Below are 25,671 nucleotides of genomic sequence, written 5' to 3'. Positions count from 1 at the left end.
AATAAAATTTTGTCCTTTTTGACTCCCAATGCACCCAGACCGAAATCCTGGTGTAATTGCTAAAAGAAAGGGCTTGTCAGTAGATTGGGCAAATACCTTGTGTCACCAACAGAGGGCAGCACCATCACTAAACAAAACCAGCATGAACTTTGTGTGCGTTTCTCTGACGGATGATTGTAATTACCTGCAGAAAGGCATTGGAATAGGCCACATGGGTTGTTACATTAATTATTGCCTATGCATAAATGTCAAAAACTTATTGAGTATGCCTTTTAAAAGCATGACTGCTGTTTGCAATCATAAATAAAATGACATGCATTCTTATGAAATGGAGTTTGGGTCTGGGCATGGTTCTCCATCATAACAACGGAGCAAGCTGCTTTGTTGTAATGATTTGAAACAAGAAGGCATTCTAATGTTATGTGAGACCAAAACATGCTAAATATAATGCACTGCAGGAGGATAGTGCATTTCAGTGCAATGGCAGTGCTCTCTCAGCAGTGGAAGCTCTCAGAATCAACACACACGCACACACACACACACACACACACGCTGAAAGTGCAAGCACATGCATCGCCACTCAACATCTCCACCACTGCAAAAGAAGTTCCAAAGATGCTACAAATGATCCGTTCAGATGTGGAATTAACCAATTCTGTGAAGTCTCTGTATGCATGATTTTGTTAAGCAGTGGTGGAATTTTAAATCCCATTCCATTTCTGTCTTCATCATCCATTTGGTATGTGAGTTAGAATGCTATTTCTGCCTAGCCCCCTCTTGAATCTGTCCAACTGCTGTTGATCATGTCTTTTTTTTTTTCGAGTGGTCAGATTGGTTCCATAGCTGCTCAAAAGAATAGGTGCCTCACAGTATGGAGAGGAATTCCTTGCTTGACCTGATGAGTGGGGTACAGGGCCATTGTTGTTTCTTCTGTAAGGAAAAGTGAAGTGGGATGCATCAGTCCTTAGCAGAACAGAGCTAGCTAACATCAAGCAAGTGTTTGATCCCCATTGGGTGGTCTAAGCAAGTATTGTACTTTAAAGCTAAAAAAAGGTACAGTCGACTTAGAATTCCTCTGTGTAACCGAATACACTGAACCAGATGATACGTAGCTATTCAGAGCTCTGTGGTGCCAAAGCAGCATTTATAGCTGAGATCCAAACCCACATACCCAGATCTAATAGTCAGGTGTTCAATCTACGTAGCGTGATTGTATTGTACTATGCAGTACCATACAGTACAGTTTTCATTGATCCCTTAACCTGTCACAATGGAACCTGCATGGTACTGTGTCTATTGGAATGTTCCTGCTGAACTGCGCTATTGTATTTCATGAAACAAATCACTCTGGAAACTTGAACCTTCTGCACATTGTATATTGCATTATACCAGGCCTGCTGCCTCCTGCAGTTGTTGTATTGTACTTGGGGTGCACTGATCGATTAAAATCAGCGAATATGTGATGAACACACAGTAAAGAGTCTAAATATACATTTCCATCACATTGAGTCATGTCCAAATGTCAAGTACGTAGGGTACTTCAGAACCTCCTACTTTTCATTTATTTTTGTATAAGAAATTGGCAGAATTTTTATGTAGCCTTTATATCAGCTCTATCTTTATCAGCTTTATATCAGCTCTGCACAGCTTTGGAGGTTTTCCTTTTAGCGAAGATGTTTCATATATTTAGAAAATATATGTATATATGTTTATATACTGTAAGGTTATAAGGAAAAATCATTTTAATTTAGATCAAAGTGATGGGTATGCAATTGTGCACCACACTGTTATTGAGGCCACAGAAATTAAAATAGATCTGTTTGGAAAATGAAGTGTGCGAGTATTGTAGCATGTTTCAGTCATACACGAAACAGTGTAAATAAAATGATGTAACAGTTGCAAAGGTTTTACAAAATGCTGCAAAAAGCTAACATAAGTTAGCTTCAATTTTGTCACACGAATTAAACGTAGACCTATCTGTGTGACACTTTGCATTCAGAACAAATGGTTCTATATATTATAAGCAGTATCAGTATTGGCAGGTACTGATGAAAAGATATTGGGCTTCAGAATTTCCTTATAAATCGGTGCGCCCTTATATTGTTCTGTGTCTACAGCATCATAATTCCACACACAGTCTGCCATGAGACTATATACAGTGTTACACTTACAATTCATTTGCAGAGTGATAAAGACTTTTGTGGGTTGTAGATTGCTGTCATGATTGTAGATTGCAGATAGATTGTGCGTGTTTACCAATGGTATACAAGGCTGTTTGAGTCTTGAGTTTGAATGCACCTGATTGATACATGTGTTAAGGGGCTAAAAAGAATGTTGGCAGGTTGTTTTTACCATTAATGAAAGAGAACTGCTTTTGGACATAAATAACATGTAATAAAAAATTCTGCACAACATATGTTTTCCACTGCTCTGAAAATGCGGTCGTTGGACCAAACAGTCAAATTGACAAGATGACAAACCAAACGGCCAGGAAATTAAAGTTAATTGGTGGAGTGACCTATCTTGACATTGAATAAATATTTAATTATTCTCATTTAATTTTACTGTATTTCGATACTTGCTCTTTTGCCATCTCATCTACTGGTACCAGTGTGTAAAATGAAATTGGTCACAGGCTGTCATTTTTAAATGTTTTTTTTTTTTTTTTTTTCCGCTTTATGCTGTCCTCTGTAATATTAGTTTACCTGCTGCTTGGACTCTGTCTCTCCTCAGTCAAAATCAATGGTCATCAGCAAAGGCCAGAGGTGTTGGTATGGACTGACAATCCTGCAGCATTGATTTTTTTCAAAGACTAATTCAAGCTGCATATGGTATTATCAATAACAGGTGTGAACATTCTGCCAGGATGTAGCTGAACGCAGTTACCTGGGTAACGAGTATGAGGAATAGCAGGGATGTAGCTGATTGCTGGATAATTAAAACACTGGGAGTGTGACTGTTAGCCCATTATCTTTGGTTGATGGTGTACTGTATGTGGATGCGGATTGACAAATCAAATTTATGATGGAATGTAAGTGCAGTGGTGGCTATTGCTGTAGCATTAATTGGTGTACTCTGTGAAAAATGTCGTTGTGTTATTGCCGTTGTGTTATTGTTTTAGACATTGTGTTTTTTTCTGACGCAAAAGTTAACTTCAGCTTTGTGTCTCACTGAAGCTAAATGGGGCTTTGCAGTCTCAGCAAATTACTTGATCTTTGGTCTTGAGAAAAGCACATCTGAATAATAGTTATATTTTTCATAAAGGCATAATTGCATTTTATAACTGTTAATTTCCTATAAACCCATAAGCAGCTGAAAAGAAGACAGCAAAAGTAACCTGTGCCCTCTTTGATCATGCTGCATAAAATTGTGCCATCTCTTTCATGTAGAGCTTCAGATTTCAGTTCAAGAATTACTTATCATGCTAGTAATGTTGATGGCTTAAATGGTCCCGGTTTATAAGCGACTTTAATGAGTTTGAGAAGTTGAACACCAAAACCCAGATGGAGATCAGAACTGCAGAAGCAGAGGAGTGGCAATATTCATCCTTTAAAGGGAAGCTCAATTATCTCTGTGAATGAGTCTTGAGATTTTAGATCCACTGAGTCTACAAACTTCTCTCATAATCCTACTTACGGCTTTCGGCGAACAATTACATCATAACTGGATGCGTTTCCTTAATACCCTTTTTCTTGTTCCTCAACCAGTTCCTCCATCATCCTCTGATGATTAGGGGACAGTTGAGTGAAACGCATTACAGAAGGTCACAGAGCAAACAGTGCGTGTAAAAATGACTGGAATTCCAAAAACTATTTTAGTGCTTAGCATTGGCATACTACATGCTGTACCATCATTTTATTTTGAATTCTGAAAACAACTCTTGTTCTAGAGGACAAAAAATAAATAAAAAAATGAAGATGCGTCTAATTCTATTTCCTTGCAACTTGTGCACTTTAACAGGGGCTGCATTATTAAGGACATATGTTCAGCAGTATTAGCAGATGAATCATAGGAAGTGTTTTTCCACCAGGCCTGACGGGGATTACGTGAAAGCAGTTTACCCCCCAGCTCATGTGGAGAGCTCCTTTAACCTCCTGTTTGGAGTCAGCCTCAGTGCGAATTTCCATTTTACCACTCATGTGTCCTCTAGTGAGCTCCTAATGAACATTTGTGTTACTTTCTAGTCAGGTGTCAAGAGACCCAAAGAGGATATGGTCATTTATCACAAGGAGCTACCTCCCCACCTAAATCATTGTGAAAATGCATTATGGTTATCTGGCATAGTCTCTAAAGTGGGCAATTTTTCTATGGGAATCTGACTCGGTTGCAGTTCGGTGAACGTGTGCTGTTGACCAGTATATGAAAAAAAAACTTTAAAATTACACAGCAGAATGTGCCTCCTATTGTCCCTGACAGAAATGGAGTATCCTGTAACTCTATCGTGAAATAAATGGTGAAATAAAAATATGCTTCACAATAAATGGGCAAATAGACAAATTATAGTAATTTTCTGATATCGCAGTATGCAAGCACATTGTGGTGAAATATATATTTTCCATGGTTTCCACATATTTGCAATATATTACACTGTACAATCAAATTCAAACTATTGGGCCAGTGGCACGGTTTCTGTTGTTTTGGCTCTGCACTCCAGTATATTGGATTTGAACTATGCGGTTATTTGAAACCATGAGGGTATTTGATGCTTTAACATCACTAAATTGAATTACACCAAGCTAAAGATACTAGCCAGCCCTTAAGTTAAAAGGCTAGCTTGGGTTTTGTGCTTGGCATCAAAGCTAGCCAAGAAATAATTACTAACCAATAAATAAGTGGTTCACAGACATGCAAAAGAGATTTAAAATCAGAATGACCTTTGCAGTGCACTTTAATCCCATAATCATTGTTTCATGTCAAATCGAATGTGCTGGAATAAAGAGCCAAAGCAGCAAAAATTGTGTCACAGTCTCAATACTTTTGTATTTCAGATCTGTAAGATCTGTAAGGGGTGTGAACTAATGAACTTCATTAATTGAGAAGCTTGTTCTTCTCAATTATGTTCAGATATCCTTAGGGATGTAAAATGTTTTCACCCTACGCCTGAAGGTAGCTTAACGGGTGCAATACGCAGAAACAATTTATTGTAGTTTGCATGACTGTCATGTTGCACGGCAGAATTTTGCTGCAGAAAAGATGTACTACTTGTAGACAAATATAGAGTAGAAAGCCGTAAATTTTTCATTTTAAACTTGCCAAGAAGTTGGTCCTTCTGATGAGTGACAAGCTGACATTTTGTTCTCGTTTAAATATTAAACGGGGAATACTGACCACTACTGCCTGGGAATTTTTGTGACCACTTAAGTGAATGGCCTGTCTACAAATCACAGCTGAATTAGCATTTTTAAAGGTCCTTGGGATGATTCTGCCGTGGTTTAAACATCTGGCGAAGACGAGCTTGGCCCGAGCATCTGTCGGGGAGGGGGGAGGTTACTGTGAAGACGTGTCCATCTCAGAGGAAACTGACAATCATGCTGACGGGGTGGGAGGGCAAAAGAATGTGGTGATTTATTAACTATCAGAACCAATCCAAGATCTGTGCCAAGATGGCCCCAACCAATAACTCACATCAATCTCTCTTTCAGGCTAGGGGATGGGTTCCGGAGCATTCTGTTAGCATGGGGTGCCAAAGAATGAAGTTTGAGCCAGCTCTGCTGGGGACTATATTCAGGATAATTTAAAAATTAATTAAGTAATAATAAAAGAGAGTTCAGAAAATGAAGCACGACATGAGCTGTGAAACAGCAAGGAGGCAAAATAATTGTCACTAAGCCAAGTTTGACTTGAATCAGTGTTCAATGCGTAGAAGGGAGTCATGGACAACATCCTCATGGTTTATGCTGCATGTTGTCAGACTTGTGTAGCTCATGCTATTATGAGTTTGGACAATGGTATAGGTCTCAGAAATGGACACTGTGAGTTTGGGCAAAGCTATAGGTATCACAGATAATGAATGTACGATCTGAGTTTGAACAATGTGAGCAGGTCTCACAAAGATACAGTATGTAATGGGCTCTGTGATTTTTATGCTCAAAGTCTTCTGTATGAACATGAGCTTTACTCAAGTCCATGGCTAATTGGTGACAAGTTTAAAAAAAAAATTATTATCATGGAACCCTCTCGAAGGAGAATTATTTTTACCTTGAGATAATTGCATTGTTGAAGGGGCTTTATTTCTGTGCCGTTTCTGCCTCCGCATCGCATTAAATCCTTGGTTTCCAGCTGTTTACAACTAAGGTCTTCAGCAAGAAATAACCTTCTGAGGAGCACAAGGGCGCTATCAGTCAGTCTCTGACTCAGCCTGCAAATCACTTGAGTGCTTTTTGACGTGTTTATTCTTCACCTCTCGGGTTGAAGGCATAATGCCTCTGCTGGACATAATTGTGTACAAGTCATTTTACTGTTGTTGATGCTCAAAGTAGTAGTGGTGATGATGATGATCATCATCGTCATCATCATCATATTAACAGTGATTCTCATTGTCATTCATTTCATCAAAATAATGCTGCTAAAACGACTACTAGATTATTAAAAAATAATAATCCTCATTTTCATTATAGGCATGATATTGTAGCAACAACAACAGTAACAATAATAATGATCATTATCAGCACCATCATCATCATTTTCATTATAAACTGTACAGAATATGGTGCGAAGCTCATCTCTTCAGTACCATATATTCCACAGTTATTGCTTTTTTCCTGTTGCTCTGAAGGACACTTCTGCGTGGTGGATGAGATGCTTACCCGACTGACCCCTTCCCCCAGCTGATGCTAATTGCAGACGGTAGAGAGATGTCAAGGCGTGCAGCGGTCTCTAATCCCTGTACTGACCCTGACACGCTCTACTGACCCTGGCCCCTGTGCCGAATGGTTTGCAATCAAAGCACTGACACAGAGCAATCAGCGATGCTAAGACTGATGTTTTTTTCAGCATACTGTCATCCCATATGTCCATGTGAATGTACTCCACATATATGTGTTTGCTACATCTTTCTTTGTGAAGATTGCGAAAGAGTACTGAAGAAAAATCAAAGCACATCTGATGCAGTTCTTCCTCTCCTCGCGCATTAAGATTCTGAGCCGTAATTTAAAAAATAAGAACAGAACATTTCCAGTGTTTACGAGTGATATTTTCAAATGTTCCCTTATTCATGTTTGCGCTCAGCTACAACAGAAAAAACCTGAAACTGGGGCAATTCACTTTATCCCTAAGCAGTCGAGTTAGCTTTGAGTTACCTTGTCCGGAGGTGTCCTGAGTAATTGCTTTAACACTGGGACAATGATAGACCTCTCAGTGCAACCAATTAAAGAGTGTCATTTTTCAGCCCAAGCAGCAGCTTTGATAGATCGTCCGCAGTACAAGGCAGAGCCAGCCAGGCATGCAGTCGGGTCATCTCAGACCCTGGCATCTCGCAGCCAGCCGGTGATCGATGGAGAGGAAAAACGTGGCCGTTATTTATAGGATCACAGGGCCATTAGACCCAATCTGACGCTTACCCTCTGCCTCAGCCTGTTGCTCTGTGCCAGCCACCAAACGATTGAGATTTAGACCTTCTGCCCTGTATGGGCCTCCCCCCTCACACTATTCCATATCGTCCAGTCTAAAATGGGAGCCTGCCTTTGCTTATATAAATTCAGACTGTAAAATGACAAACTATATGGAAAATTATATTGATACGTTTTGCCACACAGTATTTTGATGCCAGACGGGAGGTTGCCGAGTGTCTAAGTACATAATGCAATAAACCCACTCTGCAGCCTCGGCCAATTTGTCACTCATCCAGGAAGATGAGGAAGGGAGCTGGGGGAAAAGGAAATGTGTAGTGCAACCCCTGTCAATGGGCTTATTCCAATCACTTATTTTACCTCCTTGTGTCCTTTCCTTGCGTCCTTTCCTTACTCCTCCACGGAGAATGCAAGGACACGCGAAGACAGAGGAAACGTGTATTAGGCAAATGTAACTTCCTTGTTCTTTCAAGCGTCAGTTTGTAGTCACATCAGTTACAGATGGGGCTGATGTGGAGTGGTTCATTCACAGGTCGATCGTTTATACGTCACCCATTCCGAAAAATACTTCCCGCAAAGGATGTACTTGTGTATTCTCGCCCAAGCATCCTCCGGGAGCCTCCTAGTTCTCCTTTAGCACAGAAGTTCTGTGTCCTTCATGGAACATTTAACGGGTTGGAATGTCCTTACAGATCATCCTTGTGTTATTAAAATATGGTCCAAATATAGCAAAAGACCCAACGGATATTTCTCTACATGCAGAAATCAATGGCATTAGTATTGCTGGATGAAATTTAACAACACATATGTTTACTTAACAGGAAGCATATCCCAGCAGTTGTGTACCAATGGGCTTGTACTTATACTGTAATGTCACCTGGCATCCGGAGTGGACTACCTCACATGAATATATTCTCTGAAAGTTAAATAAATGGCAAGGTTATACAAAAGTGTTACCCTTGCAATTATTTTATCTCTAAATTTATGCTGGATGTTGGCCCAAAATGTGGTTTTTGTCAGGTAGAGCAGGAAACTATTGAGCATGTTTTCTGTTTCTATACTTTTAGTAAGACTTTCTGGAATGACGTGAATAGTTTTCTTGGTGATAAATTGAATGCGTGATTTAATATGAATAGTTTTAATATTTAATTTTATCTTTCAGATATAGAGACTGATTGTCAATACATTGTGAACTTGTATATTTTATGAAGAACGTTCTTCATCCATAAAACAAAATTTATGGGCAAGAAACCTCTCTTTAAGTGGTTTCATGTGGAATTAGCAATATGCAGGCTACAAAAGATCAATCAAATATTTTCATTTGTTGTCTACATTTAAATCGATAGTGTAATGCTTCCCTTTGCACAGTTTTTCTTCTTTTCATTTTTTCTATTTTACTCTTGTTAATTATTTCTATATCCATACATATTCTAAATATAACCATAGCCATATGTAAACTAAATGAGACTTTCAGTAAAAAAATTAAAATTAAAAAATGTATAAATGGATAATAAGAAAACAAACATCCTCCACCCTGTGTGCAAAGGAGATGGGGACTGTAGAGACTGATAATTCCTACAGTAGTTTGAATGGTTTTATAACAAAAGAATAATTGAATTCTGTCTAAGAACTTGCAGAAAACCAACTTGCCGGTTCACAGTTGCACTTTGCACCTCAGACCCCTGTACATGATTTCAAAGTTTACCATAATTCCACTTTTTCATTGAGAAAACTTTATTTTCCGTGAGACTGACTGAACTGAACCCAAAGTACTCAGTGAATACAGAGGAAAAGTCAGATTAAAATGCCATGTTTCATTAAAGAAAATGTCCTTAAAGATGGCGGGCCTCGATCGATTTTCAGGTCAGGCAAGGTCCGAGGAGACAACAACGGATAAAATAAGTGATTGGAATGAGCCTAATGTAATGTCTCTAGGTCCCTTATTGAGCAGTCCCTTGATAGCCCACTGGAGGGCAGGTCAGAGAAATGTCAGTCACAATGAACAGGATGACATTACTAGCTGCATTGTTTTGAATGTATTTGTTACATTGCATTTTATGATTTAATATATTTATTGATATGGGTTATGCTGCGTATAGTCATGAACAATAATTTATGGAATTTACACACTTCCTTGTTCTTTTTGCTGACAAAATGGGCATTATTCTTAATAAATATATAGCAACCTCTGCACCTCCCTGCAAGTTCAGGAACTATCATTGAAATGCCACAGGGATCAGGGTTGAAATTTAAATGTCAACTGTGAATATATAGAACTCTCAACACACAAGCCAGCAATATTAGTACATTAGTGCAAAATTAAATGTTACCGACACCAACTAAATACAATTTTTTTATGCACAGAGCCCAAGGAACAGATGAAGTGTCCATAAACAATCAAATTGAAGGCAGCACACAGCAGTATTTTTTTGTGTTTTCTAATGTCGACAGGATCTTATCTCCTTTATCAGCTTGTGTGATTAAACCTGCCAAACTAAATAATTAATGGTGATCTTTCATTTGATAAAATAAAACAAAAAATGAAAATTCCCGTATCTGTAAATGTATGGCATAAATTGGTCCTCATAAGCTTTGAGAACTTTTTCTCCTCACTCCACCTGTCTCATTATTTACCATTGCATACTGGAAGTCGGACTGAGTGGTACAAGCACCATCAATTTACTGTTGCAAGGATAGCCTTGACAATGTTGAAAGAGAGCCAAAATTCTCACCGAAGTGAAGCCAGAGATTTAGGAGGAAAACATGTTTTGTTTCTTTCCCTCTTCTGATCTAGGAAATGTAATGTGCCTGATGTGCTATTTTTTGAATTGCAGTGTTAGACGAAGATTCTTTTGGATGACAGATGATCAACTCAGCGGGGTCTTTTTTTTCGGCTTGCTCATGGGACGTGGCGAGACGTTGCACAGGCGAAATTGTATTTTCATCATGGATTTTGTAATTTGGTGATTTGCCATGCGCTCAAGTGGGTGGAGAGGCGCTGTTGGGGGTGTGTTCTGGGCCATCGGGACCAAAATAATAACCATGCAGAAAGTTGCCTGCAATGTTTGCAAGCTGCAACCGCCCTACTAACCCCCAAAGGGTGAACTTTTGATTTGTCAGTTAAGTTTAGTTTGAGTAAGCCATGCCACCGCTGTGAATATACGTTATATTTTCTTTCGTTGGAGCAGTAGTTGATAACTGAATCATTTTAGTACAATGAACAGCATCTTTGACATTATGATCTTCTGTGGTTTTATTTGTTTAATAAAACGAATAAAGCTTCAAGGTACTGCTGCCATGATTTCTGTCAGCTTAGCTATTTAACTACAGGATTAATGGGGAATTAAAACAGGGCCGTAGGAATTATACATTTACAATGTTTAATTGAAATTTTGATGATAGAAAATTTATGTTTGAGATTTGTTGGAACTCAATTTTTGGAGTATCATAACTGTTGTATGACGTGTGTTATATTAGTGAAGTGCAGGTAGTGAACAGTATAATGAAACCCCAGTGTAAACCGGTGGTAAAGGATGTTAGATCACCGCTTGTAGCCATTGTTTCCTGCATGTCATATGGCATATGAGTGAGTGATATTATCTATGGCTTAGAACTGACCAGCATCTGGAATTGTGCAGGAGAATTTCAATCAATTTAGCTGATGGAAGCGATTAACGCCATCTTTGTTCCACAATTCTCGATTGGGTTTAGATCCGACTCGTATCCATTGACTGAGAAGGACATGACCTGTGGATAATATCAGTGTCCTCCTCCGCAAATTACTGGCTGTTAAAATTAATTTTAACATTAAAAAAATGTTAAAATTTAAAAATTCAGGTAAAGAGCTCCAAGACCACATGTTAAAACACCTGGCTGCAAGACAAAATGATATGGCAATTATTCCTTTGATTATGGCATTACCTACAGATTATGGACAGCAAAAAGGAACAGGCTTATGAATACTAATAAATAACTTGTAAATACATCTGAATACGGCATGATTTAGAGCTAATCAGTCCTGGGATAAAAAATTAAGAACCCCAAAAAAAAAGTGTGTCAGTTTTATGTAGATTTGATGGTGTCAATATCAGTGTCTAGGGTCAGTCAATGCCTAGGAGTTAAATGCAGGCGACATAATCCAAAAAATCTGTCCATCACCCTTCTGGCTTTGAAGCCTAATAACCAAGGCCACATTTAGGTGGTTTGCGACAGCCTTTCCTGTGTCCCTTTAAGACATTAATTGAAAGCGTTGGCGTAATTGCCGTTGGCTGCTTCTGATTCATTGGAGCATTTCAGGTCTTTACCGAGCACCAATCGAGCCGCGGTGGCGCTGACTACAAGAGGTTCAATAACCTCAAAATTCTGATGGGAATCGTTTACAAAGGGCACCTTCGAGTTGTCGGCGCTCTCGTTAAGAAGGACAAGGTGAATTTCATAAAGCGCTAATCCGGGGACACACTTGCAATTTTCTGGGGACCGGAGAAAAACACACCGCAGACGAAGTTAGTCACACTCCGTCTTCGTTCGGCAGAATGCGAAACGGTGCTTAATTAGTTGATTAATTACATGATGATGCCCCCCTCTCCATTTCCATTTCTTTTATGCTCGCCTTTTTTTTTTTTTAGGTGTTAACGAGGTCGCTTTCATGCTTCCACTATATGTAATTATAACACAATTACGAGTTTGTCCTATGTTAGCAAATGTTCTGACATATTATTGAGTTGATTGTGCCCTGTGAATGAAATTAAATGGGGTGCTGGGGTGGGGTGGGAGGTCAGATACTAAGCATTCAAGGGCCAGGTGAGACACAGAACGGTGAGTTTTTGTTTTTTTAAATTAATTATAATCTTTAATTTATTACCTATTTCATATTGACAACAGTCTTTTAACTTAGCACCACACCCTGTTGAACAACTAAGAGTGCAATAAAAGCGTTGTCTTGTTTGGGAATCATGAAGTCTCTAGCATAATTTAACAAGCACGTAACCGTCCAGACCCACAGCGCAACTCACTTCCGCAGACACATTTTAGCTGGCACCACCTGCCCATGCGTCCCACAAAACGTCCCTCAAAGGTCGTCCGTAAGTGAGTGAGTGACCACAATATGCCATGCATAGCCCACGGTGGCAGTTCCTGTGCACCGTGGGAAAAACCAAGCCTACAGTTTTAACCACACCAAAATGTAAAACAAAACAAATGTCTTAGCCTCAAGTAAACCTGTTAAGTTCCTTTTAAATAATAAAGATTTCTCTACATTAAAACTGAATAAATGGGCACATAATTGCACATTTAAAAGTTAGTTTGAAATGTTAATAGCACTAGGACAGCTCTCATATATTTGGAATGTAATTCTGTCCCATTAGTTTTCAATTCAAACAATTTTCTCAAAAGGGACAAAAGACACAAAAGGGAAATCCATTGAAGAGAGCAGACATTTAAGGTTTGCAAGAGGGGTGAGCAAAATATAACTGGCAGTTACGCACTCCTGGTTACAGACAGGGAACCAAGTGAAAAGAAACAGAATGGCATTGTGGTGAGCATGGATAACATCTTGCCACACATTTACTTCAATCATTTCAGTTAGTGAAGCTCTGATTATTTGCAGAAATGGACTCATTTTGGTCTTTACAGGCCTCAAATAAGACATCCCTTTATGGCTACCAATACCTTTCATTTGTGTTGTTTTTAGTCAGAACCCACTGATGATAATAAATAGAAAACAGTTTATAACACAACATTTGTATTTACAACTAACTTGCTAAAACCATTAGACATAGTGTTATGCCCTGGCACAGTGATTGTCTTATACTTTCACGTCTTTGACGATCTGAGGTTGCTATACTCATTGTGTCCGGTTGGTGACTGAAGACTACTTTGTCCGACAGTACATAGAAAGGCTGACCATGAAGCTGGGCGGTGTCCTTCAGCTGCATGTTGATGCTGAGGGATTTTTGGTCCTTCTTCCCAACTAAGGCCTGCTGGCTTAGATTTCTCTCTTAAACCAGTATCTTCACCTCAAAATTACTCCTATTCTTCAAGTGCGAGTATATGTGCAAAGAGAGTCTTGCCTTAGAAGCAAAGAAAATCCCAGCCTATTAGATGAAGTGTCATATGATGTGCAGTTCATCACGAGGGTTAGGTCTGGCTTCAGCAGAATTCCAGGGCTCAGAGCTAGTGCTCATAACACAAAATTACCAGCTAAATCGCCCTCTGCTTCCTGTGTGCCGGGACCTTGTATCCATCTGAGCAATGATAGGCTCCGAATGAGTAAGAAGTCCATCCCACCTCCCAAGCGGTTGCTCTGTCACAAGTCAGTTCTCTGGTGTCTTGTGGTAACCAGGTTTGATTGGTCACGCTCGTGAGATGAGTATCCTGGGGCCAGTCAGTAAAGGTGTTGCCTGACACAGTGAGGACTGTCACTCTAGGGGTAATAAAAGTAAGCCCCACCCCCCTCTGCGGATGACAGAGGATGACAATGTGAGAAAAAAAGGGTGAAAAGGGTGAGACAAGGTGAGAACAGAAATGCTATTGTTCAACAATTAATTTAATGAGTGCTACCTCAGGTACAATGAGATTATGATTCATGCGCATGTCTCCACCTCTACAAAAGCTCTGTGTTTCTGGATATAATGAACTGACAACTTATTGCAATGTGATGGCCATCTGTAAAATATAAAGAGCTCACTTCATATTGGATCCTGCAGGATCCTGTTGTGCCTCAATAAATACTCATGGACTACCTCTCAACTCTGTTTTTGTAGCAGCACAAAAAAATGTCGTACTTCAATCAAAATGATCTGCTTGGCTCTTATATGTAACTATGGCAGGACAATAAGTCGATCAGAGAAAAAAGACAAGATGCATTTCCACAGTGGAAGAGAGATGATCACAATGGCCGACAGTATTGTTTAGCGGAAAGGAGAGTGAAGACTCCTTTATTTTCTTATCTTTCCTTTAAGTGGGTACGATAGTCCCCTTCTGATTCAAACCTCCGTGGGGGGTATGTTTTACCGTGCTTCTGGAGTTTCAGTGAGAGTCGTGAGCTTCTGCATCGTGAATGATGTAAAGTGTAAGCTATAAATACCGAACTGTTTCATGTACTCTAAAGGAGCTTTACTTGAGGTGACTGAAGAGCACGTTTGTTTAGTAATTTCTCTCTAATTACAGTTTCGGGTGGTGTAAAAGCCAGCAGTGAAACTTGTTTCTTGCTGCTTGCTTCTGAAATGTTTAGCATAGTTGTATGATACAAATTATATTTTTGCTAACTAATTTGCTTTTCAAATACAATTGGACTTTGAACTATAAATTCTGATGCTATGAGAGGCACCCTTTATCAAGCTTTCAGGCCCATAAACAAATGGCAGTAATAGAATACGGACTATGCGTCATTTGCGATAAATTGATTACATACCTTTGGGGGAGAAAGCGATCTTTGTTACATGTCTGTACTACACAAACCCTTGGTACGGCCTCAATATCTGGAGTCCAGCATTGCTGTGCTTGATAAATAATTCATGCTTTAGGCCAACAGGGAATTGATGAATTATAAATGGAGAACTTAATCTCTAAATTAGGATTATTGAGAAAGCTACTTGGGCGAGGGACCATGGTGTTCACAGCCTATTGTTAAATGTCTGTGGTGGTGTGAAAGGTCCAGACACCATTGTGCCCAGTGTTGAAGGACTGCATAGTGTAAAAGGACCTACAGTGCGCACAACAAATTAGAATTTCCATTTGCAGTATTCACAAAATACTGGGGGCAGCAATTATGGGCTAGTACAGTATGATCAGATTTTCAGAGCCAAAATAAAGCTTTCAGAGGTGGTACTTAATGGGTGTCAGTGGGTGTAAAATCTTAGTTTAACCTCATTTTAAAGCACTTAATTCATTGTTTTGAAACTGTCATTATTTAACATGGATATGCTCTTGTGAATATAAATTATCTGGTTTTTTAGTGCAAAAATAAATAAGCGCATAACATGTGTAGTGCAATAAAATAGTACACAAATATGTCGAGCATTTTAAAATCTTCTCCAGAAAATGTGACCATCTAGACATGCAGTATTAATCACGCACAATTGTGAGGCGTTTGCTGTTGCGAAACTGATTTATAAATGCCTGCCATGTGCATCCTGATGCTTTCCCTAAGTTTCTCTTTCCGAGCAGAAACCCCTCTGGGTCCTCTTAAGGCCGGCGACACATGGCTACGTGGGAATGGTGTCATTGGGCAGTTTTGATTTGTGCACCTGGCCCGACTCGGTGTCACCGTGTTCCGCGACAGCAGTTTGTTTGTTTGATGTATTCAGTTTGCGCTCATTCTCGTTAGCTTGATGAAACGGCGCGCGCCGGGAGCAGAAGGTATTGCCCTATTGATTGACCCAGCGCAACGAACCGCGAGAGAGACCATGTGATTCATGCGTGTGGTTTCCGCACGTGGTTGACCTTGACCCGCTGTACTGCTTAGCATGTGCTCAGCGAAGTGCCTCCCATCCTCTGCTTGTTCACGTCAAAGAGAGATGTGCGCCCTTGCATCCCCCCCCCCCCCCCCCGCGGGTGTTTTTGCTGTCTCTGTTCTCACATTGAGCACCCAGCGTGCCCTGGAATGATGGCAGTGTCATCAGGAGCCTCGGCAACGGGACAGGCGCCCCACGGTTCAGCTTCGCCTCACGCCCTGGTTCTGACCTCTGTCACTGGTGCAGTGAGCACACTGAGCATGTTTTGCCGCCTTTCAGTGGGGTGCCTAAGGACCTCCTGCCTTTCATTACAAAATAATGACTGGGCTTAGGCCTCAATATAACCAATAAAGCTCCATGTCCAATTTTAAGTTCTTTCTTTACACTTTTTCATAAATTTGTTAAATTACCCTCCACTATTGAGATAATGGGCGGTCTCTTTGTATTTTATGCCTTTCGGATTGATGTCCAGTAAACTCCTGCCCGACTGTGTCAAAATTACATGAGTGGTACTGCGGGAAAGGTCTGGATCTCATTCAGGAAAACATAATGAAAGCACACACTGTGCCTTCGGCTGATTCTGACCACCGTGCTCCTTGTCCACTCTCTTTCATTTTTTTCTTTTTGTTTCGCCTTAACATTTCTTCATTCATTGCAGTTCCTTCACAAGCTCAAGTCACAGTACAATGTTGAAACCATTATTTAACAAATTGAACACTGTAATGAAAGAAGCAGAGGTAAGGATTGAATAGGCAGTCATTCAAAAATGTTTTAAAATATGTTTTGATTAAGCTTCAATATCTAAAGCAATTGATAGAGCTCATTTATGAAAGTCCATTCTCTCCTTTCACGTGTATTATACACATCCATTCCTGAACCTTTTTGCTGATTATTGTGCTTGTTTGAGTAATTGGGGCAGGGCAGGCTAAAAATAGATTCAGCAACTGGTATTGCTGCGATCATTAAAATGTAACCCTTTTTTGGGGGGGGGGGTTTAAAAGTTTTTCACTCCCAATACAATTTGTTGGGCCAGTCACACAGCTGACAACATGTTCTGCCAGTCTGGGAGTGCACAGACTAAATACCACATCCTCTGACATGTCAGTCAGCAGTCCTGCAGTTGAGCTGAGATGTTGTGTTGATAGTCTGTGCATTTATCACAGCTGGTTCAGGTCACTGGTTGGGTTAGGGTTAGGTTGGGACTCACAATCACAGTGAGCACTGGTGTTTCTCTGGGTTAGCAGTGGTTTCCGCCTTGCTGTTCTCCCCCATGAATTGCATTTTTGCCCAGATGCTTTCTTATTGTGGAGTCATGAACACTGGCCTTAGCTGAGCCTAGAGTAGCCTGCAGTTCTTTGGGTGTTCTTCTGGGATCTTTTGTGACTTCCTGGATGAGTTATCACTGTGCCCTTGGAGAAAGTTTGGCAGGCTGGCCACTCCTGGGAAGATTCACCGCTGTTCCAAGTGTTCTAATGGTTTTAGCTGCGGTTCAGTGGAGTCCCAGGCTGATATATTTTGACACATTTTTTCACATGGGTGTTTGATAACTTTTTTCTTTAATTAAATGGAATAGAAAAATACATATAATACTCAGTTTCCCTTTGTCTAATATTACAATTTGTCTGAAGATCTGAGACCATTCAGTGTGACAAATATGCAATAATAGAGGAAATCAGGAAGGCAGCAAATGCTTTTTTCATGGCACTGTAGGTAAATGAATGACAGTGATGACATAAGGGTCCTGAGCAGTAATTCTAAATATCACTCTGATGTGCATTCGAGCATGTGGGATTGTCCAAGTAACTGGCCCTGCATAGACCTCGAGATCACCATAGTAACTGGAATGAGGGGTCAGTCTGGGTCATCACTATAGCGGAAGGAGTCAGTGGCTGCAAAACTGCACAGAAAAAGTGTATTATTTAGGCTAATGCTTGGCTAAAGGCTACAGGTGAATTCCCTGCTCATCAGGTGAGCACCATAGCAGATTCTAGAAATGGAATGTCTGAACAATAGAGCTGATTTAATAGAAAATGCGCATTCATTATAATAACTGGTAATTTAAATATACTGGCTGTTATAAATCAAAACAAAAGGTGTTTGTCAAAATATACACCTTTATTACAAAATGCAGATCATTTACACTATTACAAAATCAGTTATTTACCCTTTTTAACATTTACAAATAGTCATTTATGTAAATATATATTTATATTCAGTGTAGCTGTCTGCTAGCTGCCACAACTTGTTTGTTGTTAATGTGCACAAAATCACGTTGCTCACCTGCTTGGCTGTCGACTTTGGTTAAAGTGGGTCTGCAACAAGGCCGTTGTCTATTTTTGTAAGCTGGAGGTTGTCTAGAGACGGCTGGCTAGTCAGCTAGCTGCCGCAGGTTGCTTGGTTAATGCGTAGTTAATGTTAGTGTATGTATCATGCCATGAAAAAATTCAATTCTATTCTTTAATATTTGTCACACTGAATGGTTTCAGATATTTAGACAAAATGTAACATTAGACAAAGGGAAACTGAGTAAGCACAAAACATTTTTAAAACTAATATTTCATTTATTTAATGAAAAACACCCATATCACTCGCGAAAAAGTAATTGCACACTCTTTTAATTGTTCACCCTTTCTTTCACTATGAAATTGCTTTGAATTTGAAAGAAAATTACCTTAGAAACGGGGTTCTTAACTTGCAAAGAAAAAAGAAAATGATTACTCAGCAAAATTATATAGTAGATGGTGTATTTGGACTGGACTAGGTGTCTGTAAATATCCCTTTACTCTGGGATTCATTGCATTTTATACCCCTGAACATGTTAATATCAATATTTGAGTCAATATGTGCATATACACTCAAAAACAGCTTTCTAGTTATAAATAGAATTTGAATAGATTGACAATTGGCTAATGGAATTTTGAGATACATATGATTTCTTTTGACATGTAGTAAGTGACATGTTCCTCAGCTTTTGAATTACAGTAGGCTACTGTATAATAAAATACACCATGCCTTTTCACATTCACACAGTTCTTGGTGGCCATTTTTATTTAAAAATCAACCATATTCCTAATATATTCAATTAAAAAATGCTCATAACCTTTTCTGAACAACCAATCTTAATGTTTGATCACGGTGCATCTCTTCATCATAAGCAAATAATCTTGCTTTAAAATGCATCGCGGTTTTTTCTTCTAAGATGCTTTCATGATGGGTAATGGATGCATTTTACAGCAGACATGATTAGGTCACCAAGGTGCACAAGGGACAAGGCAGAATCGTGCTTGTCCTGCCTGGAGTTAAATTGGCACTTTGGAGACAGAACCCTGGTGCCCTCACTAAATAATAAAGATTACACTAGGGTCGACGTATACTTATTAAATGCAAACATTTCCATCCTTCCTCTGATTTTGGATTCTTCAAACACATTTTGTGAACCCGACCTCCTCATGAAAGATGAATCTAAATCCACGATTCGTGGTTGAGTACAAAGAAGATCCCCTTTGCAAATGGATTGCCGTTCACTGGGATGCATTCTTAATGCACATCCTGGCAATCTGAGGGAATAATGTAGTTTGGAAGCACTCCAGGGTTCTGCATTATACACAGCTATTTATTACCGCTGGATGTCTCGATGCTAAATCAATTCACATCAACAGCAGGAAAAAAAGAATAATGGATTCCCTCTCTCATTCCAGCAACAATTCGGTCAATGTTGTTTGCCTGGAGATTTATTTCCAAAAAATCAACCCAGAAAAAATCGTGGTCCTGTTTGACTGCCTTGATATCAAACCTTTTCTTGTGACTCGGCAAATAATTAATTTAAACGTTTCACAATCACTTCCACAAAAAAAGTGAAAGTGATAAAACAAAAACAAGACACCTGCTTTAGCAGATGGTACTCTTCAGTTTGTGTAAACTGTGATTTAGGCAAGGGCAAAACAGCAGGCCTTATATTTGTGTTCCTGATATTAAGAAATAAACGACTGCTGTTCTGCCATCTTTGGATATTTCCCTGTGGGCTCTGCTGAATGCGCCATTCTTTGCCAGTCTCTGCCCCCTGAATGGAGGAGTCGTGCGGGGTTGCGGAAAATTAGGAGTTCCTTAAAAGGCAGCTGGGATGCCTCTGTGTGAGAGAAAATAAACGCTAGCGCATGCACCCGGCCGCATGGACCGCACCCAGTGTGAAAATAGGACCATTGACCTGCTTTGTGCTTGGAGCTCTGTATTACATTACCAGGAATAATTTTTTAACACACACCTTTTTCAGAAAACAAATAAATAAATAAAATAGTCTAAGCTGCAGTATGGCATCCATGTGTAATATTAATTTAAAATCAATAATTTGTTTTATTATTTTTTCCTGACTGTAGCCTTGGGTGCATTATAAGGGACACGAGTCAGTTTGAAGTGTTCTAGCCACAGCCCTTACAGAAATAAAGAGGGATGATTACATTTCCATCTTGATTTAGGATCTGGTTGCATCATAAGTAGTTAAGGAGTTTGTGCTGTCTGACATTCAGACAGTGTGAGTTAATTTCATGCATACATACTGGTTATTACACCTATTAAACAACCAGAACAACATTTTTTTAAATGTGGAATTACTTGTAAAGATAGCGGCAAAAGAGTTTAAATTCCAGTTGCAAGAAGAGAAAAAAAGCATATCCATAAATAACAATGAAATGGGAGTTTACTGAGAGACATAATGTACTGTTCATTATTTTGTATAATGTAAAAATGCCATATGCCCATGCTCTCAATTTTGCTTGTGTAGGATATTTATTAAAAGTTCCCATACGAATGAAATTAGCTACCTATTATCACATGATAATAGCCGCATATGTTAAACATAAACATGTGGCTTTTGACAGCTTGCACTACAGTAAGTGTTAAGTGTCTAAGTGGGTAGGAATGACAGTGTTTTGAAGCTTAGCTTACAAATCAAAACACAGCAATGCTTATAACCAAATCATACCTTGTTCTGTAACAATGACTGCTCTGTGGTTTTCATTCTGGCCTTTAGCCGATGCTAACTTGATCTTCTGATCCCCATCTTTCACCTTTTTAAAAAAAAAAAAAGGCTGTTCCTGAAGAAGACATCACATGTGGACCTTGGTTACTTATAGTGTCTTCAGGACTTTCACTCAGTCTGTGCATATATGCTCGTTGAGTGATGGGGGATCAGTGGAGCATAGATGCAATCAATTCCTCTGAGTGCATCTGGGCAGACAGTAATGGTGTTCAGTGCTTTAAATGGTGTCCAAGCTTTAACTCACACAGTGCTTCCAGAGACAGAGGGAATGGGGTACATCAATGAGCTTTTCAAAAATTGCACATCACACAGAAAAAAATGTAACTTCCACTAAACTTGTTTTTGTAGAATAAGTAACACCACAAAATAATTATATTTACCAGCACATCCTGGTACAGATGATATTCTTTATCGGCTAATGTACAAACGCATATGATTAGCCTTCCTTATATAATTTGTATGAGTACAGCATTTTAAACACTCGTTTTACAACACACTATCTAATTTCAAACACTGTCATTTAATTGTTTAAGACTAATATGAACAAATATCATTACAACTAAATATGAATGGGTTTCCTGTTTTTACTGCTCTTACAAATTATGAATGTTAAAGATCAGAATTAAAAGAACAATATGCAGTATGAATATATGTACTCTTACATTAGCATATTTGCAGATATTTTCCTTGGGGCTAGTGATTATGCTGGACTGTTTTTAGAATGGAATTATTGGAAGTATTGTAGGTTACAGTATGTACTAATGTAGCCAACATCTCCTTTGAAGTTAGTCTACTTAGCAAGCTGAATTATGTCTAAAATCTACAAAGTAATAAGCTTGATTTTTCAGAGCACATTTGATATTCTCTGCAGAGCCCTATATGAAAATCTTAAATGTCTTTCTGGAAATCTTGGACCAGTAAGAACAGCCAAGTGCAGCAGGAAATGTAATTCATGTAATTACAACTGAAGAAAGAATTACAGCATATCTGCACACATTCCTTTACTGAATGCTTTTTTGTTTTATTTACGTAAAAAAAAAACAATTCCAATACATTTAAAAGAATACATTCTTATATTCCTTCTGAACATTCCTCTAAGCACATAGCATTAAACTTTAACTCCAAAGATATACAACAGTGATGAAAATCATCTGAAAAATGCACTCCTCATTTGAATTGTGAAGACATTTGTAATGTATTTTTTATTATAATTTTACATTCATGTGTCATAACTGAACAAGCGGGTAGAAGTTCAGTCTAATCTCTCATCTTTGCATTAGGCCATTTAATTTATGCTGGATATACAGCTTTTGTTGATTCAACTGGTGTGCTGTCTGTGAAACAGCGATAAGAAAAACTATTCATTATATATTGTGTGTATAAGCATGCGAGATATGGTGGATATTATGTGGATATTGCTTTTGTGCATGCATTTGAATGGACAGAGCTACAGACATTCAACTTCAGTCATGACAATGTGTGATTATGAGCTCTGAAGACTGTTCTTTGAAAATTGCTAATTGGTCTATCAGCAGGAATGTCATTTGGTTACAACACGGTAACTCACTCAACACACTCAAAGTTATGACAAACCAGAACTGCATTGTGTCATTTTACCCCATGTTCAAGTTTCTGTACATTACCTTTGTTTGGATTGTAACTATGTGATTCCATAACCACCTAGATACAGTATGTACTCCCACTAAATGACCGTCTTTATGTACTGCGAAATACCGCAAAGCACGTCCTCCTTGGTATTGTATCCAAATCCCCTTGAAGCTCCGCTAACGCGTCTTCCCGCAACCTTGAGTGTCTCCCACCCCGTAATGTGTCTTATTTATTCACTGCTGGCAGTGAATCCTGGTGCAGACCTCTTTTCCTTCCCTTATGTTCGCCTTGGGAGAAATTTGTCATAGCGTATGAGGGAACATAATGAATGCGCGATTTACCTGAAAATTTCTCGGCAGGAGTAGAAATAACCAGTTGTGTAAGAAGGGAACTTTTTTATTTCCCAAGTCTTAGTTTCCCTAAAAATGGTGTCAGCATCATGTGGAAGGCCCCATGGACAAAAACTAATCATACAAATTCTTATGGCTTGAACTGCTGCCTGATGCAGCGGGAATTTGTCCTAGGATTCCTCCCCTTTTTCCTGTATTCCCCTGGTATTAGATGCCCTTGGCTCTACTGCTGCCAGCAAAAGAATAGTCTGGTGCATGTATTTCAGTATGTCCCTGGTGTTTTGTTGGTTGCCCTTTGGAGAAATAAAACAGTCAAACTAAATTAAATGAAGTGCAGCTCATTTAGCCACTGCTGAGAATTGTGTATTTTATGATTGTTTATATTAGCAACTAATGGGGACACTTTCATTGTTGGAGAGAGGTGGATATTTGATGTTTTGTGATATATAGTTGACAAAGAGCTGATGGTTCCCTTTCTGTTTTCTGCATAGTGATCAAAGGTAATATGTCTGTTTCTGACTTCAGCATATGCAGACGCTTTCCTGAATCCAATTTATGACGAGAAACATTTGGGTTTTTTTTTTGTTCTAATATTTAAGGCTTGCCTTTGTCTTCGTCGCCATTGTACTTTGGTGCTGAAGGTTGTGCTTTAAAACAGAACCCATCTGCAGAAATTGCCTGTTCAAAACATTACATTTCTGACCTTGACAGATTCGTTTTGACAGCTCCAAAGAATATTCAAACACTGATGTTCAAGCTTCTTTCCTGCCCGTTTGCAGTAACAACTGAGAGATGCTGGCTCTGTGCTATTATTATATTGAGTTATTTCAGATGTCCTTTAAGGGAAGTTTCTTATTGATCAGATTCCCCCACAACTCTGAGCATATCTGTTTCAGACATTAGTTAAGTAGTTCAAGCGGCTTCTCTGTACTACAGTATGGACAGATTTCATTCGGTCAAAAAGACAGAAACAAGATCTTCAGTGCTTTTCTAATTGACCATGGCACACTCTTCAATAACAAATAACAGAATGCTGCTTGTTTTCCAGGTGTAGCCTTTACAAGGTTGTTGAACATTCTCGCTTTTAATTTGCTATCTTTATCATTATATTGAATGTAATAACAATTTCTGTTATTAAATGACATAATCATCATTGATGCAGTGGTAGACTGCTGATTATGGGATAGGTTCATAACCAGAACAGTTTACTGTAGGTTCAGTTAATGTTGTACATTGGGGTAATGATTGGGCTATTTAAACAGGAATATTGGAGCCATTTGTGAGCATAAGCATGTATGCAATATTAAGCAAGCACAACATTACAAGGTTCTTTGTGACAGCCTGTGTAGGAACGAAGGGGATTTGAAAACTCAATAGATTACAATATTTAATGTACTAGAAAATGCTCATTCTGTTGAGAAATGGCACATCTCCCTCCAGTTAACGATCTAGGCTCTTAACTATAAACTTTAATTAAAGCTTCATTTTTTTTGTTCCAGCCAAAGGTTCTTTATCATGGAAGGAGCAGTGCTGAATTATTCCATCATGGCAGACACTTATGTATTTTCTTAATTAAAATACTTGTTATTAAGTTATACATCGCTGTTGAGGGTTTCCAGTTCCGCTTTGATTAGATAAAGTTTAGCAATGTTGTAAATTGCCACTGAGAAAAAGACACCTCTGTCAATTTAAAAAGATTGCTTTTTACGTAAAGCTGATAATCAGATCACATTTCATTAAATGTAATGAAATAACTCATCAGAAATAGTGAAGAGGTTATTAAGCATCTATTCAGGCCTGTATTTAGTTGATATTTGGTCTTTAAATTTGACTAATCATTACAGGCCAGTCTTAGTTTTCTTCTGTCAACTGCTGAAGGAATCCTTGCCACCACTAATGGAAAGGATGCTTAAAGAACCATTCCAGACCCAAATGTTTGACTAAAAACATGAAAAGTAACCTCCCAAGTGTATTTTTCTGTATTGTACAGAAACAATAAGAGTTCAAATGTACATTTATCCATAAATCTTTCCTGTGGATTAAAAAAGAAAAACAGGAAACATAAGGTGCGTGTTTTGGAACACATGCTTCTGCTTTGACTTGTGACCAAGACATCTGTTCCAAACAATGAGTTGGTGCTGAATCAGATGGGCTGTGCCTTGGCTTACCCTCAGCGCACACATCCTGAATATGACCTCTGTTGTAAATTTCCGCACACTTTCACACCCAGTACCGGTCCATGAGGTATACTGTCTGTGAGGTATCTTTGTAACGTCTAGATTTATGTTTATATACGCACTCACTTCATAGGGTGTTGGGCCAATATACTGCGGCCTGTATGCACTATGGTGTGGACTTTACCAGCATGTGGTATTGTTGATTACCCTGTAATCTATGAAACAATTGACACTGACCTTGCCTTCTAGGTATGAGTGCCCCAAGGCCATTTCTGGAAAATGTGCCTCACGACACAACTCTTAATTGTTTACGAACAGTTTTGTGTTTATATGTGTATATATATATATGATGTTTAGTTTAGGGTGCAGTGCAGGAATGGACATATCACCCACGATCTGTAGCAATTTCAGATTTTTGAGGTTTAACAAGACTAAAGCTTAGATGTCCTGTTTACAGTTACTCACTCACAGTTAAAAGTG

General features: G+C 38.9%; 1 protein-coding gene across 14 annotated transcripts in view; it reads left to right on the top strand.

Moving 5' to 3' along the window:
• Positions 1-25,671, top strand: part of ntm (neurotrimin) — a 324,623-nt gene that overhangs the window by 236,390 nt on the left and 62,562 nt on the right. The gene's annotated exons all lie outside the window — the stretch shown is intronic.

Source organism: Anguilla rostrata, chromosome 9 (genome assembly GCF_018555375.3).
Source record: "Anguilla rostrata isolate EN2019 chromosome 9, ASM1855537v3, whole genome shotgun sequence".
Classification (NCBI taxonomy): domain Eukaryota; kingdom Metazoa; phylum Chordata; class Actinopteri; order Anguilliformes; family Anguillidae; genus Anguilla; species Anguilla rostrata.
The sequence above is the reverse complement of the archived record's forward strand: the minus strand, read 5'-3'. Positions and strand labels throughout refer to the sequence as shown.